Below are 22,276 nucleotides of genomic sequence, written 5' to 3' on the forward strand. Positions count from 1 at the left end.
GGGGGTCTGATCGTCGCCGGCTGCCTGTGATTTGTGGGGGGGGGGCTCCTCAAAGCCCCCCTCCGCAGCATTTTCCACCCACCCTCCCTTCCTCTCCCTCCCTCTCCCTCTCCCTCTGGGCTGCGCAGGACGGAAATCTGTCCTGCGCTGCTTAGGATAGGCTTCAGCCTATCAGAATGTGGCGATCCCCGGCCAATCAAAGGCCGGGGATCGCCGATCTCCTTTACGTTCGCAGACTGTTCACGGAGACACCCTCCGTGAACTGACATCGTACGAGCGGCCGGTTCCATGTAAAACCACTTACGACCAGCCGCCACCTATCGGCGTTAGGCGATCGTTAAGTGGTTATAGAGAACCCAAGGTGGGTTTTAAAAATTCTAATTGCACAAAGAGGCTGGGTCTGCATATAATGCCCAGCCTCTGTTGCGATATTGTTCTCCCCCAGACACCCCCCCCCCCGCGCTCTGCTTGCCTCCATAAATCAAACCGCCATGCTAGCGACACGCAGGGTGTCGATAGCTGGCTGTTTACATGGCCACTTTCACTCGCTGCCGCTCCCCCACCTCCTCTATGTCGCCGCTATGTCCCTTCCCTCCAATCAGCGGAGAGGGAAGGTGGGGAGCGGCAATATGGAGGAGGTGGGGGAGCAGTAAGAGTGACAGTGGCCATGTAAACAGACGGCAATTCACACGCTGCGCATTACTAGCATGGCAGTTTGATTTATGGGGGACAGCAGAGCGCAGGAGGGTCTGGGGAGAACAACATAGCAACAGAGGCTGAGCATTATATATGCAGACCTCTGTGTGCAATTAGGATTTTTAAAACCCAACTCGGGTTCTCTTCAAGGCAATTAAAAAAAAAAAAGAAAAAAAAGTTGTTTACATCCTTACTAAACCCTAAACTCTTATCTTACAAAGCTGTCACATTGTACGTAATGAGAGAGTAACCAAGCAGCTTAGGGTGACCGAAACTACTAGGAATGTATAGGGGGATGAAAGGAACCAAAAAGCCCTCCTACTAAAAAAGCAAAGCTTGGTGTAATTGCCTTCTTAAAACAGAAGGAAATTTGCAATAATTCAGTTATAAATGAACATTTGTGGTTACCCACAATGCACACCTACTAAATATGCAAATTATCCCTTTCCGCCCTTGTTAAGCCAAGCAAGCATCCAGAACCGCTGGTTTATAGCAAGCCTATAGCTTTAAGTTTTACACAGCCATACCAAACCCACATGTAGACAGCCTGTTTCGGACTTTTAGTCCTCATCAGTACATGGCAGGGATTGATAAGGCTGTATGAAATAGGGCTTAGTCGAGTACAACAGAGTAACCAAGCAGCTTAGGGTGACCCAAACTACTAGGAATGTATTGCAAATTTCCTTCTGTTTTAAGAAGGCAATTACACCAAGCTTTGCTTTTTTAGTAGGAGGGCTTTTTGGTTCCTTTCATCCCCCTATACATTCCTAGTAGTTTGGGTCACCCTAAGCTGCTTGGTTACTCTGTTGTACTCGACTAAGCCCTATTTCATACAGCCTTATCAATCCCTGCCATGTACTGATGAGGACCAAAAGTCCAAAACAGGCTGTCTACATGTGGGTTTGGTATGGCTGTGTAAAACTTAAAGCTATAGGCTTGCTATAAGCCAGCGGTTCTGGATGCTTGCTTGGCTTAACAAGGGCGGAAAGGGATAATTTGCATATTTAGTAGGTGTGCATTGTGGGTAACCACAAATGTTCATTTATAACTGAATTATTGCAAATTTCCTTCTGTTTTAAGAAGGCAATTACACCAAGCTTTGCTTTTTTAGTAGGAGGGCTTTTTGGTTCCTTTCATCCCCCTATACATTCCTAGTAGTTTGGGTCACCCTAAGCTGCTTGGTTACGCTGTTGTACTCGACTAAGCCCTATTTCATACAGCCTTATCAATCCCTGCCATGTACTGATGAGTAGAGTTGGGCCGAACGGTTCGCCGGCGAACGTGGTTCGCGCGAACGTAGGTGGTTCGCGTGCGGGTACCGCACGCGAACCTTTTGCGGAAGAAGTTCGGTTCGCCCCATAATGCACTGAGGGTCAACTTTGACCCTCTACATCACAGTCAGCAGGCCCAGTGTAGCCAATTAGGCTACACTAGCCCCTGGAGCCCCACCCCCCCTTATATAAGGCAGGCAGCGGCGGCCATTACGGCCACTCGTGTGCCTGCATTAGTGAGAGTAGGGCGAGCTGCTGCAGTCTCTCATATAGGGAAAGATTAGTTAGGCTTAACTTCTTCCTGGCTGCATACCTGTTCTGTTCAGTGAGCCCTCAGCCCACTGCATACCTGTACTGTGATCCTGCCACTGCATACCTGTTCAGTGATCCTGCCACTGCATACCTGTTCAGTGATCCTGCCACTGCATACCTGTTCTGTTCAGTGAGCCCTCAGCCCACTGCATACCTGTACTGTGATCCTGCCACTGCATACCTGTTCAGTGATCCTGCCACTGCATACCTGTTCAGTGATCCTGCCACTGCATACCTGTTCTGTTCAGTGAGCCCTCAGCCCACTGCATACCTGTACTGTGATCCTGCCACTGCATACCTGTTCAGTGATCCTGCCACTGCATACCTGTTCTGTTCAGTGAGCCCTCAGCCCACTGCATACCTGTACTGTGATCCTGCCACTCCATACCTGTTCAGTGATCCTGCCACTGCATACCTGTTCAGTTATCCTGCAACTGCATACCTGTTCTGTGAACCCGCCACTGTATACCTGTTCTGTTCAGTGGACCCGCCACTGTATACCTGTTCTGTGAACCCGCCACTGTATACCTGTTCTGTTCAGTGGACCCGCCACTGTATACCTGTTCTGTTCAGTGGACCCGCCACTGTATACCTGTTCTGTTCAGTGGACCCGCCACTGTATACCTGTTCAGTGAACCCGCCACTGCATACCTGTTGTGTTCAGTGAACCTGCCACTGCATACCTGTTCTGTGAACCCGCCACTGTATACCTGTTCTGTACAGTGGACCCGCCACTGTATACCTGTTCAGTGAACCCGCCACTGTATACCTGTTCTGTTCAGTGGACCCGCCACTGTATACCTGTTTAGTGAACACGCCACTGCATACCTATTGTGTTCAGTGATCCTGCCACTGCATACCTGTTCTGTGAACCCGCCACTGTATACCTGTTCTGTTCAGTGGACCCGCCACTGTATACCTGTTCAGTGAACCCGCCACTGTATACCTGTTCTGTTCAGTGGACCCGCCACTGTATACCTGTTCTGTTCAGTGGACCCGCCACTGTATACCTGTTCTGTTCAGTGGACCCGCCACTGTATACCTGTTTAGTGAACACGCCACTGCATACCTATTGTGTTCAGTGATCCTGCCACTGCATACCTGTTCTGTGAACCCGCCACTGTATACCTGTTCTGTTCAGTGGACCCGCCACTGTATACCTGTTCTGTTCAGTGGACCCGCCACTGTATACCTGTTCTGTTCAGTGGACCCGCCACTGTATACCTGTTCTGTTCAGTGGACCCGCCACTGTATACCTGTTCTGTTCAGTGGACCCGCCACTGCATACCTATTGTGTTCAGTGATCCTGCCACTGCATACCTGTTCTGTGAACCCGCCACTGTATACCTGTTCTGTTCAGTGGACCCGCCACTGTATACCTGTTCAGTGAACACGCCACTGCATACCTATTGTGTTCAGTGATCCTGCCACTGCATACCTGTTCTGTGAACCCGCCACTGTATACCTGTTCTGTTCAGTGGACCCGCCACTGTATACCTGTTCAGTGAACCCGCCACTGCATACCTGTTGTGTTCAGTGAACCTGCCACTGTATACCTGTACTGTTCAGTGAACCCACCGCATCAGTGCGCATACCTGTGCAGTTAAGTGAACCCACCTACCTACGTGAGTGCACGCAGTGTGATATACCACTCCGTGCATACCCAATAATGACAAAACAGGTAGAGGAAGAGGAAGAGGTAGTGGCAGAGGCAGAGGAAGGCCACCCGGCAGGTCTGCGCGAGGTCGTGTAAATGTAATTTCGTGTGGACCTGGCCCACAGTACAGTGCTCGGAAGAAGGCACGTCCCATCACCTCCCAAGATTGTCAGGACGTGGTTGAGTATTTAGCGACACAGAACACCTCATCTTGCTCAGCCACCAGCGCTACTACTAGCACCACTTCCGCTGCATTTGACACTTCGCAAGAATTATTTAGTGTTGAAATCACTGATGCACAGCCATTGTTGTTACAGCCAGATGAATTTTCACCAGCTCATATGTCTGAGTTACGCGGCAACACTATGGATGTAACGTGTCAGGAGGATGAAGGACCTACTGATGGTGCAAGTTTGGATTTGTCTGAGGCAAGCGAAGCTGGGCAGGATGACTACGATGATGACGGTAATAGGGATCCTCTGTATGTTCCCAATAGAGGAGATGAAGAGGGGGACAGTTCAGAGGGGGAGTCAGAGAGTAGTAGGAGGAGAGAAGTTGCTGAAAGAAGCTGGGGCAGCTCTTCGTCAGAAACAGCTGGTGGCAGAGTCCGGCACCATGTATCGCCACCTATGTACAGCCAGCCAACTTGCCCTTCAGCATCAGCTGCTGAGGTCCCCATAGTGCCCACATCCCAGGGTGGCTCAGCGGTGTGGAAATTTTTTAATGTGTGTGCCTCAGATCGGACCAAAGCCATCTGTTCGCTCTGCCAACAAAAATTGAGCCGTGGAAAGGCCAACACTCACGTAGGGACAAGTGCCTTACGAAGGCACCTGGAGAAAAGGCACAAACAGCAATGGGATGGCCACCTGAGCAAAAGCAGCAGCAGCACACAAAAGAAAAGTCACCCTCCTTCTCCTCTTCCTCCTTCAGGTGCATCATCTGCTTCTGCCGCTTTCTCCCTTGCACCTTCACAGGCACCCTCCTCCACTCCGCCTCTGCCCTTGAGCGGTTCCTGCTCCTCTGCCCACAGCAGCAGTCAGGTGTCCGTGAAGGAATTGTTTGAGCGGAAGAAGCCACTTTTGGCCAGTCACCCCCTTGCCCGGCGTCTGACAGCTGGCGTGGCGGAACTGTTAGCTCGCCAGCTGTTACCATACCGGCTGGTGGACTCTGAGGCCTTCCGTAAATTTGTGGCCATCGGAACACCGCAGTGGAAGATGCCAGGCCGCACTTATTTTTCGAGAAAGGCCATACCCCAACTGCACCGTGAAGTTGAGAGGCAAGTGGTGTCATCTCTTGCGAAGAGCGTTGGGTCAAGGGTACACCTGACCACGGATGGCTGGTCTGCCAAGCACGGGCAGGGCCGCTACATTACCTACACAGCCCATTGGGTGAACCTGGTGGTGAACGATGGCAAGCAGAAAGCGGCGGACCAAATTGTGACACCTCCACGGCTTGCAGGCAGGCCTCCTGCCACCTCCTCTCCTCCTGCTACATGCTCTTCGCTGTCCTCCTCCTCCTCCTTGGCTGAGTGGCAGTTCTCCTCTCCAGCTACACAGCCCCAGCTCCGCAGGGCCTATGCTGCATGCCAGGTACGACGGTGTCACGCCATCTTAGACATGGCTTGTCTCAAAGCGGAGAGTCACACTGGAGCAGCACTCCTGGCTGCTCTTAAGAAACAGGTGGATGAGTGGCTGACCCCGCACCACCTGGAGATAGGCAACGTGGTGTGCGACAACGGCAGCAATCTGCTTGCCGCTTTGCATATGGGGAAGCTGACACACATACCCTGCATGGCACATGTCATGAATCTAGTGGTTCAAAGATTTGTGGCAAAGTACCCTGGCTTAGCGGATGTCCTGAAGCAGGCCAGGAAGTTCTGTGGGCATTTGAGGCGCTCTTACACAGCCATGGCACGATTTGCAGAAATTCAGCGTAAAAACAACATGCCGGTGAGACGCCTCATTTGCGATAGCCCCACTCGCTGGAACTCGACCCTGCTCATGTTCTCCCGCCTGCTAGAACAGAAGAAAGCCGTCACCCAGTACCTCTACAACTGGAGTAGAACGAAACAGTCTGGGAAGATGGGGATGTTCTGGCCCGACAACTGGACACTGATGAAAAATGCATGCAGACTCATGCGGCCGTTTGAGGAGGTGACCAACCTGGTGAGCCGCAGTGAGGGCACCATCAGCGACTTAATTCCCTACGCGTACTTCTTGGAGCGTGCTGTGCGTAGAGTGGCGGATGAAGCTGCGAATGAGCGTGACCAGGAACCGTTACGGCAGGAACAGGCATGGGACCAATTTTCATCAGACCCAGCTGTTTCCTCAACACCTGCGGCAGCACAGAGGGGGGAGGAGGAGGAAGAAGAGAGGTCGTGTGCAGAAGACGAGTCAGACTCAGAGGATGATGAGCAAGGTGTTTCTTTGGGGGAGGAGGAGGAGGAGGAGGAGGGGACAGCGGCAGGAGAACAACCGCAGCAGGCGTCGCAGGGGGCTTGTGCTGCTCAACCTTCCCGTGGTATTGTTCGCGGCTGGGGGAGGAGGTTGACTTACCTGACGTCACTGAGGAAGAGCAAGAGGAGATGGAGGGTACTGGATCCGACTTTGTGCAGATGTCGTCTTTTATGCTGTCCTGCCTGTTGAGGGACCCCCGTATAAAAAACCTCAAGGGGAATGAGCTGTACTGGGTGGCCACACTACTAGACCCTCGGTACAGGCACAAAGTGGCGGACCTGTTACCAACTCACCGGAAGGTGGAAAGGATGCAGCACATGCAGAACCAGCTGTCAACTATGCTTTACAATGCCTTTAAGGGTGATGTGACAGCACAACGCCAGCAAGGTACCACTGCCACTAATCCTCCTCCCGTGTCCACGCAGTCAAAGACAGGACGCTCCAGCGATCTCATGGTGATGTCGGACATGCGGACGTTCTTTAGTCCAACGCCTCGCCGTAGCCCTTCCGGATCCACCCTCCACCAACGCCTCGACCGGCAGGTAGCCGACTACCTGGCCTTAAGTGTGGATGTAGACACTGCTGTGAACAGCGATGAGGAACCCTTGAACTACTGGGTGCGCAGGCTTGACCTGTGGCCAGAGCTGTCCCAATTTGCCATCCAACTTCTCTCCTGCCCTGCCGCAAGCGTCCTCTCAGAAAGGACCTTCAGCGCAGCTGGAGGCATTGTCACAGAGAAGAGAAGTCGCCTAAGTCACAAAAGTGTTAAGTACCTCACCTTTATCAAAATGAATGAGGCATGGATCCCGGAGGGCTGCTGCCCGCCCCAAGACTAAGTCAGTCCCCGCACACACAGCATCTCTGCCTGCACGCCGTGTGACTGGCTGCCTGGCCTGCCCCAAAAAGACTAAGTCGCTCCCAGTCCCTCCACACAGCATGTCTGCCTGCAGGCCGCTTCACTACCTTCTCCGCCACCACCAACAGGGTCCGGGACTCCAGGCGGATTGCTGAATTTTTTAGGCCGCTGCTAGCAGCGGCCGCTGTAATAATTTTTATGGTGCGTGTACATGACTGCCTAATTTTTCTGGCTGCACTGAGGGCAGCTGCAACAACAAAAGAAAAGGCATGTACATGCGCCCATTCCCCTTCGTGATCATTACCTTGCCGTGGTGAAGGGGCTTGCGTATCACAATGAAGCAATGACCGGCGCCTAGACGAGTGTCTCAGGGGGCACACAAAAGATAATAAGGTCGTTGCTTCATTGTGGTCAGACCAAATTTGATCAGCTGGACAGTCACTGTTCTGTCATTCAGCTACATCAGCCAGGCCGACCATATGGGCTGTAAAGCCACCAAAACCTGCACTCTCGCCATGGTGCGCACCAGTCCAGCACGGCCGTCACTAGTACAAACAGCTGTTTGCGGTGCGTTACACGGTGAGTTTGGTGTGTCAGTGTGAAGCAGTACCTTAATTACACTACCTGATTGATGTATACACATGCAAGATGTTTTAAAGCACTTTAGGCCTGTCATTTAGCATTCAATGTGATTTCTGCCCTTAAAACGCTGCTTTGCGTCAAATCCAGATTTTTCCCGGGGACTTTTGGCGTGTATCCCACTCCGCCATGCCCCCCTCCAGGTGTTAGACCCCTTGAAACATCTTTTCCATCACTTTTGTGGCCAGCATAATTATTTTTTTTTTTCAAAGTTCGCATCCCCATTGAAGTCTATTGCGGTTCGCGAACTTTAACGCGAACCGAACGTTCCGCGAAAGTTCGCGAACCCGGTTCGCGAACCTAAAATCGGAGGTTCGGCCCAACTCTACTGATGAGGACCAAAAGTCCGAAACAGGCTGTCTACATGTGGGTTTGGTATGGCTGTGTAAAACTTAAAGCTATAGGCTTGCTATAAACCAGCGGTTCTGGATGCTTGCTTGGCTTAACAAGGGCGGAAAGGGATAATTTGCATATTTAGTAGGTGTGCATTGTGGGTAACCACAAATGTTCATTTATAACTGAATTATTGCAAATTTCCTTCTGTTTTAAGAAGCCAATTACACCAAGCTTTGCTTTTTTAGTAGGAGGGCTTTTTGGTTCCTTTCATCCCCCTATACATTCCTAGTAGTTTGGGTCACCCTAAGCTGCTTGGTTACTCTGTTGTACTCGACTAAGCCCTATTTCATACAGCCTTATCAATCCCTGCCATGTACTGATGAGGACCAAAAGTCCGAAACAGGCTGTCTACATGTGGGTTTGGTATGGCTGTGTAAAACTTAAAGCTATAGGCTTGCTATAAACCAGCGGTTCTGGATGCTTGCTTGGCTTAACAAGGGCGGAAAGGGATAATTTGCATATTTAGTAGGTGTGCATTGTGGGTAACCACAAATGTTCATTTATAACTGAATTATTGCAAATTTCCTTCTGTTTTAAGAAGGCAATTACACCAAGCTTTGCTTTTTTAGTAGGAGGGCTTTTTGGTTCCTTTCATCCCCCTATACATTCCTAGTAGTTTGGGTCACCCTAAGCTGCTTGGTTACTCTGTTGTACTCGACTAAGCCCTATTTCATACAGTGTTATCAATCCCTGCCATGTACTGATGAGGACCAAAAGTCCGAAACAGGCTGTCTACATGTGGGTTTGGTATGGCTGTGTAAAACTTAAAGCTATAGGCTTGCTATAAACCAGCGGTTCTGGATGCTTGCTTGGCTTAACAAGGGCGGAAAGGGATAATTTGCATATTTAGTAGGTGTGCATTGTGGGTAACCACAAATGTTCATTTATAACTGAATTATTGCAAATTTCCTTCTGTTTTAAGAAGGCAATTACACCAACCATTGTACGTAATGCATCATTACAATAAATGTATTGTTCTCACCTCTTTCATTAAATTAAATAACAAATAATACAATACAATCATAGGGAAATCCATTGCTTGTGGTTGTGAATTTTATATCAGGGAGTTATTTGGGAGACAAGGAAAACAAATCACCAGGGTGTCTACTTAGAGCAGTGGTGTCAAAGTCAAATGCAAAGGGGGGCAAAATTGAACACTGGGCCCAAGTCAAAAAGGAACAATTTGAGAGCCCCAAATAGTGTATTATTGTTGGTATGTGAAGTAATGGGTAAGTATTAAAATATTACTCACAAAGGTGGGTTACCTCCAAAGGCAACCACTGCATGTGCAGATGGGGAGATTATCATGTCCCCACTCAGGCTAAGAAGTCGCTCTATGTAGAAAAGGAAAAATTGTGAGAACACCTATCCACTCGGTGGATAAACAATAGTTTTGTATATACAGTGGCACCAAACAAGAATAAAATGTCTCAATGTCAACCCCAATGTCTAGTGGCCAACTCTCTCCCTTATAAAGTTCCCTGGTGTGCATCCCCCCTTGATACAGTTCCCTGGTGTATAATGCATTCTCCCATCTCTACACAGTTCCCTGGTGTCTAGTGGACCTCCATCCCTCCCCTACTAAGTTAACTGATGTCTAGTGTCCCCCTCCCTCCCCTATACAGTCCCCTGGTGTCTAGTGGGCCCCTCCCTCTCCTTATACAGTTCTGTGGGTCTAGTGCACACATTGCCCTATACAGTTCCCTAGTGTCTAGTTGCACCCTCCTGCCCCTATACAGTATCCCAATGTCTAGAGGTCCATATTCAAACCCCTAAACAGTTCACTGGTGTCTATAGACCCTCCTCCCACCTCTATATAGCTTCCTGGTATATAGTGGTCCCACTCCCACCCCTAAGCAGTTCCCTGGTGTGAAATAGTCCCCCCTCACATCCCTAAACAGTTCCCTGGTGTCTAGTGACACCCCTCCCTCCACTATACAGTTTGCTAGTGTTTAATGCTTTCCCCTTCCCTCTCCCATATGGCTTCCCTGGTGACATAGGGCTTTACCTCCAATATAGCTTCCCTGGTGGTGTAGAGTGTGCCAAACATAATGCAAAGTGGGGAAACTACATTACAGCCAAATGTGATGGCTCTGCAGGTCAAATTTGGCCATTAAAGCACACTTGAACTGTAAAAAAAGTTGATTTTTACTTACCTGGGGATTTCTTCAAGCCCACCATTGTCTGTGGTCCCTCAGTGTCCCACCCTCAGAAAACATTAAAATGATTACTGATATTTTACTATCACAATTAATGACTAGAATATTGGTAATAATACTAGTATCCTGGTAGCAGCTATCTTCATTGCCCTTTTAATGGTGCCTTTTTTACATGTATATCTTATGGGTACAATGCCATAACATCTTTGTGACCCCCTGATCCTATGTGCATTGTGGGCTGTTGTTCAGTCCTCAACATCTGGTGAGTGCATTTGAAATAGTTGGTGGCAGAGTGCAGAAGATCTGTAAAGCTAGTGGCATTTTTACTTGAGTCTGTGGGAGCTGAAGCGCTTGTGTTGTGGAGAGAATTTGTGTGGTTATTTCCTAAGAAACCTGATGATTACATCAAGCAGCATGGAATTCCCATTTGCTTTAATTTGCTGCAAGTTTTAAAGTAAACCTGTAAGGGATAAAAGTGTTCCTTGGGGATACTTACCCCGGGAGGTGGGAGCCTCTGGATCCTAACGAGGCTTCCACATCGCCCTCTGTTGATACAGTGCTCGCAGCCCAGAACAAAAGGTGACCACAATATTTACATTTGTGCTCTTGAACAGGTGCACAGGCTCCCCTTGGTCTAAATCCAGCCCTGACCGGACCCTGAGTGTAGAGCCACTACTGAGGATGTGTGCACGTTGACGAGTGCTGACAAGGAGACCTTTGGGGGGTCCCAGAGCTGGATCCCCTCTGCTGTGGAGGACAGAGGATGGCTCTTTAGAATCTAGAGGTTTCCTCTCCTGGGGCAAGTACCCCTCAGGGGCTCTTTTTTCCCTTACAGGTTTACTTTAATGGGAAAACACTGACTAAATAATTTACAAGGTTATTCATTAAATTATTTCACTACAGTTCCTCTTTAAATTGCCAAATGTAAAGTTAATGAATAATAACTTGAAGTGAAAAAAGTTCATGGACGGACACCTCCAACTGACTCGCTTATCTGGCTCATTTGTCTGTCCATACGTTCATTTCACTCATCTCAACAATCATTCTAGTACTTGTACGCACAATAAAATTTCAAGATACTGCTGTCTTTTATTAGTTTGATATTATAGTATCTGGTCTTGAGATCTGCTATCATAATGGATTAGTTCAAAAACTATGACCCAAGCATATTATTTTCACCTACACTAAAACAAATTCTAAACATGTTCAACATGCCTCAGTACTTTATTTTTAATGAAAGAGGGGTTCCTGATGAAGGAAGAATTTGAAGTGACACTTTAATTCTTTTTCATTTTCTTTTGAATATAGAAATCCAAAAATCAGACTGCTGATGCACGAGGCAGACAGATAAGCATGTTTGTGAATTATAAAAAGTGCTGCATTTGCTTTTCTCTGATGAATGACCTTTTTTTGTCCTTGACAAAGCTCACTGTCAAGAACTTGTTACAGGGATGAGAAGCTATGATAATGAACTTTGTCTGTTTGCTACTGTAGTCAGGACAGAGTAGAGAGTGGAATAAACACTTTGCAATAAATTTGGGTTACATGTTAATAAAAAGCCCACTGGCTTTCCTAAAAAATCTTTAATTTCATTAATGGAAGAAATAAAAGTAATCTTAATTTGCTGCAGTTAATTTAATTTGTGTTGCTGTACAAAAATAAAAAGAATTCCTAATGAAACAAAGAACACATTAAATTTTAGCCAAAACAATTACAATGACTATGTTTCATCTTTGTACAAAATAAAATTGATGTTTTAATATTCAAAACAGTACATATTTGCTTTAAAATAGTTTGTTTACTTTTAGTTACTTGATTAACATTCTTATTTTATCTAAAATGCCCATTGGCTGCTTTTAACTCTAAAAGTGGCCACACACACACCACACAAGATCTTTTCAATTCAAGACTTACAAACAATTTTTCTGACTGACTGTAATGCTGGAAATACACCATGAGATTTTTTTTGGGCAGATAAATGGTTCGATAAATCATTTCCGACAGGTCCTATCTGATTTCCGATCATTTTTCTGATCAATTTCTCATAGAGATGAATGAAAATGATCGGAAAATCAATTGGAGAATTGATTGATACATCGATTTGATGGTAAATCTGCTGAAAAATCTCATTGCATATTCCCAGCATAACATTTCAAAAATCTGACCAATGTGCCACACACATATGTTCATTTTTTCCCCAATTATGGGAAAATTGCTTGGATTTGTACATCAAGTAATTGACAATCTACCATACACCATTCAATGTCATAAAAATTGATCAGAAAAATCCAACTCTCTCGATCTTCTTTTATTAAACAAAAATGGGAAATTCAATCAGATTCCTGAAAAAAAAATCGTTTGATTTCTTGGGACAACTGATCGTTTTTGGCTAATTGTCGTAAAAATTGGATCATTTTATCGTACGGTGTGTGGTCACCTTTAGAGTAATCTGTTGGTAAAATATACACATAAATGTTTAAAAACTATCCGTTTTGCCTTAAAGTGACCATGGACATTTAAACAATTAATGTCAACCTGATACTAATTATTTATCTGCTTTCAACTCACACCAGTCAGAGTAAGATCAGATTTTAGCAGTGAATTTGATATGGATTCAGTATAGATTTCACAGGATTCCAAATCACAACTTTTGCATTGGAACTTCGCAATTTTGAGTTGGATGTTAGAATGCATAATTAATAGAGAGCACATTCAAAACATTACACAAAATGATGTTTGTGCAATGCACAAACATTTTTTTTTGCATAAATAGCAAAAAATATCAATTGAGCATGCTCAATATATATAGATAAGAAAATTATTTAGCAAAAATATGAACATTCTAAAATAAATGATTAGTATTATGAGCATGCTTTCACTAATTTACACTAACCCTAACTAAACTTAAGATTAGTGTCTGACTGACAGAACACAGAGAGTATCCCTAGGACCTATAATGTCCAAACCTGCACCTCTACAATTCGGAGTGCCACAAGGATCAATCCTATCCCCTCTGCTGTTTGCAATCTACATGTTGCCACTCGGTACACTTATCCAACGACATGGCCTGACGTACCACTGCTACGCCGATGACACCAGTGGTGCTCAAATACCCCTTTTAAAAATTCGAATTTGGTCGAATTCGAATAGTAAATTATTCGAGGTCAGTCGAATATTCGAGTCGAATATTTTTTACTATTCGATTCGACCTCGGACTTCGAGCTCACTATTCGAGTCGGTATTCGAGCTCACTATTCGAGCTGACTATTCGAATTGGCCCAAAATAGCTTCCAACACTTGTTTTGAGGGTGAATGATGCAAGAAACATCTTTTTTTCCAAGTAACAACAGCAAGTGATTATGTGGGGATGTTCCTTTAAAAAAAAATGTGGAAAGAGAAGTTGTGTCCTTAATTTGGTTCAGTAGTGTAGTGTTACTGTATATACTTGTTCTTCTTCTTCTTTATCTTTCTTAATCTTCTTCTAGATCTTCTTCTTCTTCTTCTTCTTCTTCTTCATCATCTTCTTCTTCTTCTTCATCTTCATCTTCTTCATCTTCTTCTTCATCTTCTTCTTCTTCTTCTTCATCTTCTTCTTCTTCTTCATCTTCTTCATCTTCTTCATCTTCATCTTCTTCATCTTCATCTTCTTCATCTTCATCTTCTTCTTCATCTTCTTCATCTTCTTCATCTTCTTCATCTTCTTCTTCTTCTTCTTCATCTTCTTCTTCTTCTTCTTCATCTTCTTCATCTTCTTCTTCTTCTTCTTCATCTTCTTCATCATCTTCTTCTTCTTCTTCATCTTCATCTTCTTCATCTTCTTCTTCATCTTCTTCATCTTCTTCTTCATCTTCTTCTTCTTCATCTTCTTCTTCTTCATCTTCTTCTTCTTCTTCTTCATCTTCTTCATCATCTTCTTCTTCTTCTTCATCTTCATCTTCTTCATCTTCTTCTTCATCTTCTTCTTCTTCATCTTCTTCTTCTTCTTCATCTTCATCTTCTTCATCTTCATCTTCTTCTTCTTCATCTTCTTCTTCATCTTCTTCTTCATCTTCTCCTTCTCCTTCTTTTTCAATATCGTCTTCTTCTTCTTCTTCACGTATTTCTCTTTTCAAATTTTTTTTTAAAGAAATGCAGCTATTTTTGAGCGTAACAAATAGCTGGTGGGCGCACGCATGTTGGAAGCGCCATTGTATGTGCTCCCTGGCAGTGGAAACACAAAGACAGCAGGAGGTAAATTCAGCAGCAGGAGGAGGAGGATGAGTGTGTGGCAGCAGGCAGTCAATGAGGCAGGCAGCTCGCCGTGACATAATAGCCCTGGTACCTAGCGGTGATACCAGGGCTGTAAATAAACACAACAGGAGGTCCCAGACAGCGGTCGTGCAGCCCACATTGTGTCCAATACACAACTGGGACAACACAGTTTTCAACCCGGGCACCTCAGAAAAATTAAACCTTTTTTTTTTTTTATTGGTTTTTTTTGGTTTTGGTTTTACAACCAATATAGCTATTGTTTTGACGTAATAGCTGGTGGCAGAGTGGCAGCAGAAGGTAATTCTGTGTACCCTGGCAGTGGGAAACACAGACAGACAGCAGCAGCAGGAGGAATGGAGGAGCAGTGTGAGCAGCTATTGTTGTGACGTAATAGCTGGTGGCAGAGTGGCAGCAGACGGTAATTCTGTGTACCCTGGCAGTGGGAAACACAGACAGACAGCAGCAGCAGGAGGAATGGAGGAGCAGTGTGAGTGTGGCAGCAGGTAGGCAGCGTGACATAATAGCCCTGGTACCTAGCGGTGATACCAGGGCTGTAAATAAACACAACAGGAGGTCCCAGACAGCGGTCGTGCAGCCCACATTGTGTCCAATACACAACTGGGACAACACAGTTTTCAACCCGGGCACCTCAGAAAAATTAAACCTTTTTTTTTTTTTATTGGTTTTTTTTGGTTTTGGTTTTACAACCAATATAGCTATTGTTTTGACGTAATAGCTGGTGGCAGAGTGGCAGCAGAAGGTAATTCTGTGTACCCTGGCAGTGGGAAACACAGACAGACAGCAGCAGCAGGAGGAATGGAGGAGCAGTGTGAGCAGCTATTGTTGTGACGTAATAGCTGGTGGCAGAGTGGCAGCAGACGGTAATTCTGTGTACCCTGGCAGTGGGAAACACAGACAGACAGCAGCAGCAGGAGGAATGGAGGAGCAGTGTGAGTGTGGCAGCAGGTAGGCAGCGTGACATAATAGCCCTGGTACCTAGCGGTGATACCAGGGCTGTAAATAAACACAACAGGAGGTCCCAGACAGCGGTCGTGCAGCCCACATTGTGTCCAATACACAACTGGGACAACACAGTTTTCAACCCGGGCACCTCAGAAAAATTAAACCTTTTTTTTTTTTTATTGGTTTTTTTTGGTTTTGGTTTTACAACCAATATAGCTATTGTTTTGACGTAATAGCTGGTGGCAGAGTGGCAGCAGAAGGTAATTCTGTGTACCCTGGCAGTGGGAAACACAGACAGACAGCAGCAGCAGGAGGAATGGAGGAGCAGTGTGAGCAGCTATTGTTGTGACGTAATAGCTGGTGGCAGAGTGGCAGCAGACGGTAATTCTGTGTACCCTGGCAGTGGGAAACACAGACAGACAGCAGCAGCAGGAGGAATGGAGGAGCAGTGTGAGTGTGGCAGCAGGTAGGCAGCGTGACATAATAGCCCTGGTACCTAGCGGTGATACCAGGGCTGTAAATAAACACAACAGGAGGTCCCAGACAGCGGTCGTGCAGCCCACATTGTGTCCAATACACAACTGGGACAACACAGTTTTCAACCCGGGCACCTCAGAAAAATTAAACCTTTTTTTTTTTTTATTGGTTTTTTTTGGTTTTGGTTTTACAACCAATATAGCTATTGTTTTGACGTAATAGCTGGTGGCAGAGTGGCAGCAGAAGGTAATTCTGTGTACCCTGGCAGTGGGAAACACAGACAGACAGCAGCAGCAGGAGGAATGGAGGAGCAGTGTGAGCAGCTATTGTTGTGACGTAATAGCTGGTGGCAGAGTGGCAGCAGACGGTAATTCTGTGTACCCTGGCAGTGGGAAACACAGACAGACAGCAGCAGCAGGAGGAATGGAGGAGCAGTGTGAGTGTGGCAGCAGGTAGGCAGCGTGACATAATAGCCCTGGTACCTAGCGGTGATACCAGGGCTGTAAATAAACACAACAGGAGGTCCCAGACAGCGGTCGTGCAGCCCACATTGTGTCCAATACACAACTGGGACAACACAGTTTTCAACCCGGGCACCTCAGAAAAATTAAACCTTTTTTTTTTTTTATTGGTTTTTTTTGGTTTTGGTTTTACAACCAATATAGCTATTGTTTTGACGTAATAGCTGGTGGCAGAGTGGCAGCAGAAGGTAATTCTGTGTACCCTGGCAGTGGGAAACACAGACAGACAGCAGAAGGGCAGTACACAGCAGCAGCCCACTGTAGGTGTGAAATGTGTGGCTGCAGGCGACGTAATAGTCAAAGTGAACCAGGCTGGCTTAGTGAGCAGGAGCCAGGAGGTGGTAAAGGGTGGTAAGGCACATTAACGATGGTACTAAGTTCCGGCAGCCAGTTCATGTCCCCCTCTCGCCGACAACAGGGGCCAGGAACTCGCCTTCCACCCACGCCTGGTTCATCTTGAGAAACGTCAGTCTGTCCACAGACTTGTGAGACAGACGTGAGCGTTTCTCGGTGACCACGCCACCAGCTGCACTGAAGCAGCGCTCGGACAGCACGCTGGAAGGGGGGCAGGACAGCACTTCCAGGGCGTACTGCGCCAGCTCGCTCCAGATCTCCATGCGCTTGACCCAATACTCCATGGGATCAACAGGGGCATCGCTGTCAAGCCCGCTGTAGGACCCCATGTAGTCAGCCACCATGCGGGTCAGGCGCTGGCTGTGACCGGAGGAGGATGCTGCTGCATGCATCTCCTCTCTAGTCACTGCTGCCGGAGCCTCTACAGTCCTGTAGAGCTCGTGGCTGAGAGACAGCAGGTCTGTGGGGCGCTTGCTGCTGCTGGATGCAGGCACCTGCTGCTGCCTCTGTGCTGGCTGCTGGACAGTGGGGGTGGAAGGCTGGGGGAAGGCTTCCTCCAAGCGCTCAACAAGGGCCTGCTGCAAGCTCCTTATTTGTTGCGCTGGGTCTCCTCCTGCAGGCGGCAGGAACTGGCTCAACTTCCCCTTGAGGCGTGGGTCCAACATCATGCTGATCCAGATGTCCTCCCTCTGCTTCATCTGGATCACCCTGGGGTCCCTGCGCAGGCACGTCAGCATGTGCGCTGCCATTGGGAAGAGGCGGGCCACGTCTGCTGGCACATCGACGTCAGTGCTGTCCTCCTCATCCTCCTCCTCTGCTGCCTCATCCTCTCTCCACCCCCGCACCAACTCAGCTGCACTGCGCTGATCCCCCTCATCAGCAGCCAGGTCAGGGACCTCCACCAAGTCCTCCTCCTCCTCCCCCTCAGAGGTGGACTGTGCAGCTGCTTGCCGCTCCTGCTGGTCCAAGGCTGCCGCTCCCTGTGCCAGCAAAGCATCGAGTGCCCTGTTCAGCAGAGAAACCAGGGGCACCCACTCGCAGACCATAGCATGGTCCCTGCTCACCATGTTTGTGGCCTGCAGGAAGGGAGCCAGCACTAAGCACACCTGCTGCATGTGCCTCCAGTCATCATCGGGGACGATGGACGGGATGTTGCTGGTCTTGTCCCTTCTCTGAGCTGCGGAAACAGTGGCCAGGGCAAGGTAGTGGTTGACAGCGTGCTTCTGTTCAACCAGACGCTCCAACATCGCCAGGGTGGAGTTCCAGCGAGTCGGAACGTCAATGATCAGCCGATGGCGTGGCAGATCCAGCTCCTTTTGCACGTCTTCCAGGCTCGCACAGGCTGCAGCCGAGCGCCGGAAGTGACGCACAACGTTCCTTGCCGTTTCCAGCAGCTCGTCCATCCCCTGGTAGGTGCGCAGGAACTTCTGCACCACCAGGTTCAGCACGTGGGCAAGACAGGGGATGTGGGTCAGGTTTCCCCTGTCTATGGCAGCAACCAGATTGGCCCCATTGTCGGACACCACCTCTCCGACTCTGAGGCCTCTGGGGGTCAGCCAAATCCGCTCCTGCTCCTGGAGTTTGGCCAACACGTGGGCTGCCGTCAGCTTGGTCTTGCCAAGGCTGACCAAGTGCAGCAGCGCTTGGCAGTGGCGGGCCTTCACACTGCTGCTGAGGCGGGGGGTTTGGCCAGGTGTGGCGGAGGATGGCAGAGGATCGGAGGAACCCGCTGCAGTTCCCCTGACCCTGCGGGGTGGCACCACCCACTGTGTTGCTGCTGCTGCTGTGCCCGCTGCTGCTCTCCCATCCTCACCCCCTTCCACCAAGCTGACCCAGTGGACAGTGAAGGACAGGTAGCGGCCTGTCCCGAAGCGGCTGCTCCAGGAGTCCATGGTGACGTGGACCCTTTCACCAACCGCGTGCTCCAGCCCTCGCTCCACATTGGCCATCACAAAGCGGTGCAGTGCAGGAATGGCCTTGCGGGCGAAGAAGTGTCTGCTGGGGAGCTGCCAGTCTGGGGCTGCACAAGCAAGCAGCGCCCGCATGTCGCTCCCCTCCTGCACGAGCGTGTACGGCAGGAGTTGGGAGCACATGGCCCGTGCCAGCAAGCCGTTCAGCTGCCGCACGCGACGGCTGCTGGGAGGCAGAGCCCTAACCACCCCCTGGAAGGACTCGCTCAAAAGGCTCTGGCGTGCCTTTTTGCTGGCACGGGAATCAGCAGACGGAGCAGAGGAGGCCACTGAGGACTGGCTGCCAGAACAGGCCTCAGTGTCGGCGGCAGGAGTTGCAGAGGGGGGAGGAGCAGGGCGTTTCCGCACTCCTGCTGGTGCTGCTGGAGGAGCAGGAGGGCGGGTGGCTGCTGTTGCTGCTGCTGCTGCTGAAGGCTGTGCAGTGATGGGATTGGTGCCACTGCCAGCACCAGATGCCTTCAGCCTCTGGAACTCCTCATGCTGGTGGAAGTGTTTCGCAGAAAGGTGGTTGATCAGCGAGCTGGTGCTGAACTTCAAGGGGTCTGCACCTCTGCTCAACTTCCGCTGACAGTGGTTGCAAGTGGCGTACTTGCTGTACACTGTGGGCATGGTGAAAAACCGCCAGATTGGTGACAAAAACATCCCCCTACGGCATGGAAGCGCTGCTGCCTGTTTCCCTGTGGTGGTTGGGGGGGGGGGGGGGTCTTGGGTGCGGCTGGTGGTGGTACTGGCTGATGCTGCTGCTGCTGCTGCTGAGCCTGAGACACCAGCAGGCTGTGGGACGCTGCCAATGCTTGCAATGATGCGCCTCCTTGCAAGGCCCACAACCGCATCCTCCTCCTCCTCCTCAGAGCTGCTGAGGACGACATCCTCTGGATGTGTTGGCACCCAGTCTCTGTCTGTCACCGGGTCATCATCATCATGCCCCTCCTGAAACATGTCCTGCTCTGATGATGACCCCCCAAACTCCTCTGCTGATGCATGGATGGGACGCTTGACTGTCGCCACAGTCTTGCTGTCCAATCCCTCCTCCCCCAAAGTGCCCATCAGCATCTCCTCCTCCAAATCGCCAACAACAGCATTCAATTGACTCATCATGCCTGGGGTCAAAAGAGTGCTGAGTGACAGGTCGGCGACTGACGGTGAACTGGCCTCCTCCCCAGGCCCTGCTGGGCGGCTGCTGCGAACAGGGGTGGTGGTGGTGAGGGTGGAGGCCTCGGATGCAGAGCTGATGGCGGGCTGCTCATCCTCCGTCATGAGTTGCACCACAGTGTCTGCATCCTTTTCCTCAATGGGACGTTTCCGACCCGGCTGGAGGAAAATGGGAGCAGGTGCTACACGCTGCTGCTGCTGTGTCTCTGCAGCGTGAGTTGCAGATGCTCCTCCTGGGCGGCGCCCAAGGCGTCCACGGCCAGTGGCTATGGGAGGAATGTTAGCCACTGACGCTGCTGCTGCTGCTGCGGAACTGTGCATGGTGGCGCGCCCGCGGCCGCGGCTTGCCACAATGCTGCTCCCTCTCTTCCTGATTCCCTTGCTGCCCTTCCCCTTGCCCAAACCGCGCTGGCTGCCACTTCCAGACATCTTCAATGTTTTGGGCGTATAGACAAAAGTTTTGTAAAAGGGCGGGTGAAAAGTGGGGTACTTTAATGGAGTGGGTTGGTTGGTGAGGTGACTGAGTGAGTGTCCCCTAGTACAGTAAGTAAGTATTAACAGTCAGGAAGTACAACTAGCAGTTACAATAATCAGTAGTAGTAATCACAAGTAAATTTAGTGTGTGTACACTCAGACAGTGAGTGCACGCACGCAGGAGCTAGTAGCCTATGGACACAGTGACTGAGTGTCCTAGACTCCTAGTACGGTAAGAGTAAGTAAGTAGTAACAGTAAGTAGAACTAACTAATAACAATAATCAATCAGCGATCAGAAGGAAATGGAGTGTGGGTGGTGTGTGTGTACACTCAGACAGTGAGTGCACGCACGCAGGAGCTAGTAGCCTATGGACACAGTGACTGAGTGTCCTAGACTCCTAGTACAGTAAGAGTAAGTAAGTAGTAACAGTAAGTAGAACTAACTAATAACAATAATCAATCAGCGATCAGAAGGAAATGGAGTGTGGGTGGTGTGTGTACACTCAGACAGTGAGTGCACGCACGCAGGAGCTAGTAGCCTATGGACACAGTGACTGGGTGTCCTAGACTCCTAGTACAGTAAGAGTAAGTAAGTAGTAACAGTAAGTAGTAGAACTAACTAATAACAATAATCAATCAGCGATCAGAAGGAAATGGAGTGTGGGTGGTGTGTGTACACTCAGACAGTGAGTGCACGCACGCAGGAGCTAGTAGCCTATGGACACAGTGACTGAGTGTCCTAGACTCCTAGTACAGTAAGTAGTAACAGTAAGTAGTAGAACTAACTAATAACAATAATCAATCAGCGATCAGAAGGAAATGGAGTGTGGGTGGTGTGTGTACACTCAGACAGTGAGTGCACGCACGCAGGAGCTAGTAGCCTATGGACACAGTGACTGAGTGTCCTAGACTCCTAGTACAGTAAGTAGTAACAGTAAGTAGTAGAACTAACTAATAACAATAATCAATCAGCGATCAGAAGGAAATGGAGTGTGGGTGGTGTGTGTACACTCAGACAGTGAGTGCACGCACGCAGGAGCTAGTAGCCTATGGACACAGTGACTGAGTGTCCTAGACTCCTAGTACAGTAAGAGTAAGTAAGTAGTAACAGTAAGTAGAACTAACTAATAACAATAATCAATCAGCGATCAGAAGGAAATGGAGTGTGGGTGGTGTGTGTACACTCAGACAGTGAGTGCACGCACGCAGGAGCTAGTAGCCTATGGACACAGTGACTGGGTGTCCTAGACTCCTAGTACAGTAAGAGTAAGTAAGTAGTAACAGTAAGTAGTAGAACTAACTAATAACAATAATCAATCAGCGATCAGAAGGAAATGGAGTGTGGGTGGTGTGTGTACACTCAGACAGTGAGTGCACGCACGCAGGAGCTAGTAGCCTATGGACACAGTGACTGAGTGTCCTAGACTCCTAGTACAGTAAGTAGTAACAGTAAGTAGTAGAACTAACTAATAACAATAATCAATCAGCGATCAGAAGGAAATGGAGTGTGGGTGGTGTGTGTACACTCAGACAGTGAGTGCACGCACGCAGGAGCTAGTAGCCTATGGACACAGTGACTGAGTGTCCTAGACTCCTAGTACAGTAAGAGTAAGTAAGTAGTAACAGTAAGTAGAACTAACTAATAACAATAATCAATCAGCGATCAGAAGG

The sequence above is a fragment of the Hyperolius riggenbachi genome, chromosome 1, assembly GCF_040937935.1.
Source record: "Hyperolius riggenbachi isolate aHypRig1 chromosome 1, aHypRig1.pri, whole genome shotgun sequence".
Taxonomy (NCBI): domain Eukaryota; kingdom Metazoa; phylum Chordata; class Amphibia; order Anura; family Hyperoliidae; genus Hyperolius; species Hyperolius riggenbachi.